The sequence below is a fragment of the Orcinus orca genome, chromosome X, assembly GCF_937001465.1.
Source record: "Orcinus orca chromosome X, mOrcOrc1.1, whole genome shotgun sequence".
NCBI classification, from domain to species: Eukaryota; Metazoa; Chordata; class Mammalia; order Artiodactyla; family Delphinidae; genus Orcinus; species Orcinus orca.
In genome coordinates this window covers 42677602-42685815 of record NC_064580.1, presented here as the reverse complement: position 1 = coordinate 42685815, position 8214 = coordinate 42677602, and positions in this window count along the sequence as shown.

Genomic DNA, 8214 nt, shown 5'->3' with positions numbered 1-8214 from the left:
GGACTGTGGAACTGATATGGAGGGGTCTTTAATCCCCCTCAATCTCCATTACCCCACTGAAATGATAGTAGGTAAGAATAATAATACTAGCCTTTGATATGGACAACTAATGTTTTTCAGCAAATTATCAATAGAAAACTATTTAGAAAACATTTTAAGCACACTTTCGATGAAAATGCATCTCCAAGACATGCCCCCAACACCTGCTGTCAACCAGGTTAGCCTCTCTTATATAGAAATTCAGGAGCTGCTACTGACTCTTGGGAGAGAAGAGAATTCTGGGTGTTCTTCACCTCTGAACTCCTATACACGGTCTTTAAAACCTAGTCCTAGTATACCCTCCTGCAGGGAGCCTACTCTGACAAGAGGTAAAGAGCTCTTTTCCCTGCATAAGGTGTTTCCAACCCAGCAGGCAGACCCTGGCTAAGCTTGAGTATGGATTGCTGGGTACCCTGAGGACATTCATTCCCTTTCTCTGGACCTCAGCTCAACAATCTGGAGAGCTAGAATGTTAACCTCTCAGATTATCCCATTTTCTCTGTCTCCCCAGCAGTATTTATGAACTGGATGAAAGACAGAATGGCAAATATGAGAATATTGTTGTAACACACGCACCTCGACATAAATTGCCAAAACTTATTATTGTTGTGACTTCTGGTCAACCTCTCAAATCCTAGACCCTGTTTACTTACATCATCAATGCCTCTCTGAGCTGATCTCAAACCTGAACCTTTCTTAACTCTACCAACACCTATGTTGCATTTTTCTGATCTGGCTTCATGTTCTTTATTAATGATTCAATCATCAATGTTCTTGTATTTTGACTTTTGAACATATTGCACTAAAATGTTATTGATTTTGATTACTGAGTTTTTCGGTGCCCCCTTAAATTTTGCACTTTGAAGGGAGTGTCTCTCTTGCCTTACCCTAGTCCCAGAAAACTTGTTCTCTAAAATCATAGACTATCAGAAACTTTGTTAATTGAAATTATGCCAGTAAGAATAAAACAGCCCACTCTTGCCTGGAGGATCCAAGTCACTTTGACAAAGAGAAGCAGATTCGATTTCCAACCCAGGTTCAGAGCTTCAAATAAGGGGTATCTGAAGCAAACATGTCACATTTATTTTTTTAACTTTTTATTTTATATTGGAGTATAGTTGATTAACAATGTTGTGACAGTTTCAGGTGCACAGCAAAGGGACTCAGCCTTGCATGTACACATATCCGTTCTCCCCCAAACTACCCTCCCATCCAGGCTGCCACATAACATTGAGCAGAGTTCCCTGTGCTATACAGTAGGTCCTTGTTGGTTATCCATTTTACATATAGCAGTGTGTACATGCTGATCCCAAACTCCCTGACTATCCCTCCCCCCCATGCTTAGACTGAACCCTTATGCTTTTAAAAGTAAAATCAGAAGGCAAGGGTGTAGGGGAATAATTTTCCAATACTGCTCTTATAAACTCTTCTTTGAAATAAAGGAGGCTTTTACTATTCACAAGGTTATTTGTCAGTTGCAATTTTCCCCTGTATTCCCCCATTCAATCTCGGATGCCACAATCAGACAGAAAGCATAAGGACACTTTTTTCTTGCATCTGTAGTGGAAACCTTAGCAGACAGTATGTCACATCTTTTTTTAATTTAGCATTTCTAAATAAAAAGGACCCTGGATCCACCTCACAGTCCAGACTTGACATTGACTCTTTTACATACCAACCTACTTTGCTTTGGGCTAATCAGTACTCTGCTTCATTTAAATTTAACTGAACTCCACTCTTCCCCAACATCCTGTAGTACAGTAAGTCCCCTACATACAACCTTCAGGTTGTGAACTTTCGAAGATGTTGACGTGCGTTCACATGTCCAATCACGTAAATTAGCTCATATGTCTGGTGTACATTGTCATGTGTGTGCATCCTCTATAAGTGGTTGTGCTTTTATGTACTTTACAGTACCATACTGTATAGAATACAGTAGTACAGCATCTTTATTTCAAGGCCAGGATGTCCGGAAGCAAGTGTAAAAGCAGCGGTTATGTAGCTGGTACTGCTGAAGAACCGAAGAGATTCACGATGCAGGAAATGACAAGGGGATTTTCTTTATTTGAAGAGGGACTGTTAGTTTTTGAGGCACAGGACCCGAACGTAAAATGGTACACGAATGTTGCAGCAGCCGTTCAGAATGCAATCCAGTGCTACCATGTCATCTATGATGAAAAAAGAGGCTAGATAGAATTGAATCCAGCAAGGAACCAGAATCTGTGCCATCACCGTCAGGCGTGAGTGAAATTGCAGCTTGCCTTCCATCTCCTATTGCTGACGATCCTTCAGCTCTACCATCTCCCACCTCCTCTCCCTCCTCCAGTCAGTAACTCTTCTTCCCTGTTCACTTGATGCCAGCCCCTGGATGCCAGCTGTTGTACTGTATTACAGTACTTTTCAAGGTACTGTACTATAAGATTAAAAATGATTTCTTTATTTTTTGTATCTGTTTTTTTATGTATTATTTGTGTGAAAAGTATTATAAAGCGATTACAGTACTGTCCTATATAGCCAATTGTGTTAGTTGGGTACCTAGGCTAACTTTGTTGGGCTTACGAATAAATTGGACTTACAAACGCCCTCTCAGAACGGAACTTGTTCATATGTAGGGGACTTACCATAATCCTATTTCTTCCTTTGGTGAGACTAGGGTGATAACCATACCTGTTTGCCCAGGACTGAGGGGTTTATTGGAACAAGGGAACTTCAGTGCTAAAATCAGGAAAGTCCCAGGCAAAACTAAAACAAGTTGGCCATCCTAAGTGAGCTCCTCCACAATTCCTACGGTGTGTGGTCTCCCTTGCTGCAGCAAGTTAAAACCCATTTCTGGGCTCCCCTGGTGGCGCAGTGGTTAAGAATCCACTGCCAATGCAGGGGACATAGGTTCGAGCCCAGGTCCGGGAAGATCCCACATTGCCACGGAGCAACTAAACCCGTGTGCCACAACTACCGAGCCTGCCCTCTAGAGCCCGCAAGCCACAACTGCTGAGCCCGAGTGCCACAACTACTGAAGCCCGTGAGCCTAGGGCCCGTGCTCCACAACAAGAGAAGCTACCGCAATGTGAAGCTCGCGCACTGCAATGAAGAGTAGCCCCTGCTTGCTGCAACTAGAGAAAGCCCACACGCAGCAACGAAGACCCAATGCAGCCAAAAATAAATAAATAAATAACTTGTTTTTAAAAAATCCATTTCTGTCCAACTATGGATGTGACCCTTGTGGTCTTTATCAGATGGACTTTATTAAGGTCATTAATGTTGGAAGGTTCATAGATGTCGAGTTTGAGATCAGTCCTAGTATTCATTGATGGTGGAGAAATTAACAGGCCTGGGTTCAAGCTCCAGATCAGGGAGACACTGATGGAGGAATAGTTAATTAAAGGCTGAATGCTAAAAGATACGAGAAAGGCATTGATGGTGGAAGAATTATCAGAGCTGTAGATTACAGGTCAGACTAGAGCAATACTGATAGGGTTGAAATTTGGTCCAAAGGTAGTAGAAATGTTATTACAGGAGCCTGGATTTTAGATTTTGACAAGAGAGTCATTGGTGGTTGGTCAGATAACAAATGACCAAATTCAAGGTCCTACCATTTGAGCAGTGGTGGTGGAAGAGTTAATGGAAGCCAGCAATTTGAGCTCTCTTGTCTAGACCAAGTCTGAGGGGTTTTAGATAGATGGTACAGCTGTCCAATGGCTGTGTACGAAAGGTGGGATCTAGTTTCTGGTGGCCAATGGGATGAAGCAGCAGCCTGTTACTAGGGAGAAGCCCCTGTTGCTATGTGCAGAGTGAAAGAGGCAGGGTCTAGCCTGAGTTGCTACAGACAAATAGTTAGCCAATGACTGCAGAAATTGGGCTTTAGCTTCTTCAGCCTATAGTAAACTGATGCTAGGTAGTAACCCCCACGGCCATGTGAAAGAAGGCAGCCAAAGTGGCACCTGAGAGGCTGTAGACAAAAGGCACAGTTAACCAATGGCTGAGTAAGAATGGGGCTCTGGCCTCCCTAGGTATATGAGGCTTCCTGGTCTGTAAATCAGTGAGGTCCTCATTGTCCAGTGCAGGGAGGGGGCAGTGCATAGCCTTCGGGGGTGCAGATAGATGACACAGCTGTGTGAGGGAAGTAGAAGTGGGTGGGAGCAAAGGCTTGAGGTTGCTTTGGGCAGGTGGTGCAGCTGGCCAATGACTCTGTGTGGGAGGCAGAATTTAGCCTCCCTGACTAATGAAATGTGAACATCTGTTACTATGTAGAAATAACTTTGCTGTTCCAAATTGTATGTATATGTATAGCTGATTCACTTTGTTATAAAGCAGAAACTAACACACCATTGTAAAGCAATTATACTCCAATAAAGGTGTTAAAAAAAAGAATGAAACTTCTTACTCCTGCCTGGAGAATCTAAATCACTTTGACACAGAGCAACAGCCTGGGGATTACCCTGGTGGTCCAGCGGTTAGGACTTGGTGCTTTCACTGCCGTGTCCCGGGTTCAATACCTGGTCAGGGAACTAAGATCCTGCAAGCTGCTCAACGTGGCCAAAAAATCAAACTAAAACAAACAAACAAACAGAGCATCAGCCTCAATTTCCAACACAGGTGGAAAAGGAGGAGGAAACTTAGCATGAGGTGCTGCAGACAGATGACACATTAAAGAAAAAGAAACAAATGAAATTAACTTTAATAATATATTTAAACTACATATCCAAAACATTATCATTTCAACATGTAATCAATTTTTAAAATTATTAATGAGATATTTGGCATTCTTTTTGTTGTAGTAAGTCTGCGAAATCAGATGTGTATTTTACATTTACAACACATCTCAATTTGAATGCTAAATTTTCATCAGAAATACTTGATTTATATGTAGACTTCATAAAATTTACAGATGAAAATGTAGATTAGGGACTTCCCTGGTGGTCCAATGGTTAAGACTCCGTACTCCCAATGCAAGGGGCCCGGGTTTGATCCCTGATCAGGGAACTAGGTCCCACATGCCACAACTAAAACCCGGCACAGCCAAACAAATAAATAAATAAATAATCTTTTTTAAAAAAGAAAATGTAGATTAATATTCACAGGTTGTTTCAAACATACTTTAAAAGTTTTCCAATAACTGAATTGAGTATCTATTTTTTTTAACAGAAGAAATGTCTAATATTACCACAATGTATAACATTACATTTAGAACACTTTTTCTTTCAGATGGCAGTTAGGTATTTGAAAGGTTTGCCAGGGAAATGTTGTGACTCTCAATATGTGGTCAATGGGGACAGGACATCATTTCAGATCTTTTAATCCAAAATTGTATTGCATTTTATTGAAGCACTGGATCTTCCACTTGAGTATCTATTTTAAATTTTTAGTTAATTAAAATGAATAAAATTTTAAATCAATTCTCAGTCTCATTAGCCTCATTTCAAGCGCTCAGTAGCCACATGTGGCTGGTGTCTCCAATATCAAACGGCACAATTCTAGGCAATATGCCATTGATGGTGGTCAAGTTGAAAGAACCAGGCAGGGGGGAACTGCTGGAGAGATGCAGCCACAGCAAGAGGCCAGGCTGGAAACTTCTTTTACCTTGAAGGCCCAAGAGACCTGAGATTCCCTTCTCCCAACAGGAAACATGACGCTGGTGGGTGAAACTAGAAAGAAGGATCCAACCAGTCGGCCAGACTTGGAAAACCTCTCCCCTGCCCAGAGTCACCAGGCAGGCAAGAGGGGCAGAACCAGCAAGAGGGACCTAGCCACAGCAACCATCCTGACCCAGGATGCCACTTTGACCTGAGATTCCCCTTCCTGGCACAGAGACACCTGGGTACCCAGAAGGCACTGGTCAGTGGAGCTCATCACATCTCTCTACCACTGAGGAACACCCAGAGGCCTGGCCTGTAGAAATCCTTTCCACCCTTAAGCAGCACCAGCAAAGGCAAGTGAGAGCCCCAGAGGCACCAGATAGACCAAGCAGATAAAAATAACACCACAAAGGCTCAGAAAATTAAACTGCCATTGGAACCACAGCACCAAAATTAGGCCGAAACTTTCATGCCAAACCTAAACAGGGTGACTGGCTGCTAAAATGAAAGATTTTCATAGGACCCATAGTCTCCTAACATCATAGATAAAGGCCTGGAATACAATAGAAAATCATTTGTCACATCAAGAACCAAGTAAATAACAACTTGAATGAGAAAAGACAATCAACGGATGCCAACGCTGAGATGACTCAGATGTTCAAATTATCTGACAAGATTGTAAAGCACCCAATATAAAAATGTTTCAACAATCAATTACAAATTCTCTTGGAACAAATGAAAAATGAGAAGAATCTCAGCAAAGAAGTTATTTTTTGAAACCCCAAATGGATATTATAGAACCAAAAAGGGCAATGACAGAAATAAAAACCTCACTGGATGGGCTCACTAGTAGAGTAGAGATGACAGAAGGTAGAATCAGTAAACTTGACTTACCCAATCTGAACAACAGAGAGAAAATTGACAGAAAATATTAAACAGAGTCTCATAGACCTGTAAGACAATAACAAAAGGCCCAGCATTCATATCATGGAATTCCCAGGAAGATAAGAGAAAGACCCTGAGACCAAATGAGTATTTGAATAATTAATGAAATGTTCCAAATTTGGCAAAAGACGCACACCTACAGATCCAAGAAGCTGAGGGAATCTCAAGATGATGAACCCAAAGAAATTCATGTCAAAATATATCATAATTAGGGGGACTTCCCTGGTGGTCCAGTGGTTAAGAATTCATCTTGCAATGCAAGGGTCACGGGTTCGATCCTTGGTCGGGGAACTAAGATCCCACATGCTGTGGGGCAACTAAGCCCAAGTGCCACAATTACTGAGCCCACTCACTGCAACTACTGAGCTCGCACGCTCTGGAGCCCACTCGCCACAATGAAAGATCCCACATGCCACAACTAAGACCCAATGCAGTCAAATAAATAAATAAATTTAAAAATATGTATATATCATAATTAAACTTTTGAAAACTAAGACAATGAAAATAACTTGAAAACAGTGAAGGGGTGGGCTAATTTTCCCTTCTTTCCTCTAGGTTCTTTGGTTGGTCTAATTAAATTGACATAAGACAGATTAACAGGAGAAAAACAAACAAAATTTAATAACATGTATACCTCCTGTATACATGGGAGATACCCAGGAAAACTGAGTAACTCTCTGAAATGGCCAAAGCCATCACCTTAAATACTATCTTCCAGCTAAAGGTGGAAGAAAATGTTGGAGGGGGTGGGAGGGGAGTCAGTTATGGGAGGTGACCAGGAAAAGCACAGTAAACAGGGGTAAGGTTGTTATATAGATTTAAGTTGTTGCCTTCTCCATTGATAAGAAGTTCTAGAGATTTAAGATCATCTTTCTCTTCCTGGTACAGAAGGGAGACACCTAACAAATGGAGATTTCCCTTATAAATGTAAAGGTCTCTTACAAAAGGGTAACTTCTACTCAGTTTTCAGAGCTTCTCTCAGGGCTGCTGTCTTTTTTAAAATAACCAGCTTAAAATAATATGCCAGGGCTTCCCTGGTGGTGCAGTGGTTACGAATCCGCCTGCCAATGCAGGGGACACGGGTTCGAGCCCTGGTCCGGGAAGATCCCACATGCTGCAGAGCAACTAAGCCTGTGCGCCACAACTACTGAGCCTGCGCTCTAGAGGCCTCAAGCCACAACTCCTGAGCCCATGTGCCACAACTATGGAAGCCTGTGCACCTAGCGCCCATGCTCCACAACAAGAGAAGCCACTGCAATGAGAAGCCTGCGCACCGCAACCAGAGTAGCCCCCACTCGCCGCGACTAGAGAAAAGCCTGCGCGCAGCAACGAAGACCCAATGCAGCCAAAAATAAATTTAAAATTAATTAATTAATTTAAAAAAATATGCCGAAGAGGCATGTTTTGGGGTGGCAAAATCTGCTCCCTTTTAGCAGCCAGAGAGAAATAAAGCATTATCCCCAGGGGAACACCAATTTAAATGACAGCAGATTGGGTGGGGAAATTGGAGAGATACTGTTTAAGGGTACAAACTTGCAAGTAGTAGATAAATAAAGGAGATCTAATACACAGCATGGTGAATATAGCTAGTGATAATGTATCATATACTTGAAAGTTGCCTAGAGAGCAAATCTTTTTTTTTTAACATCTTTATTGG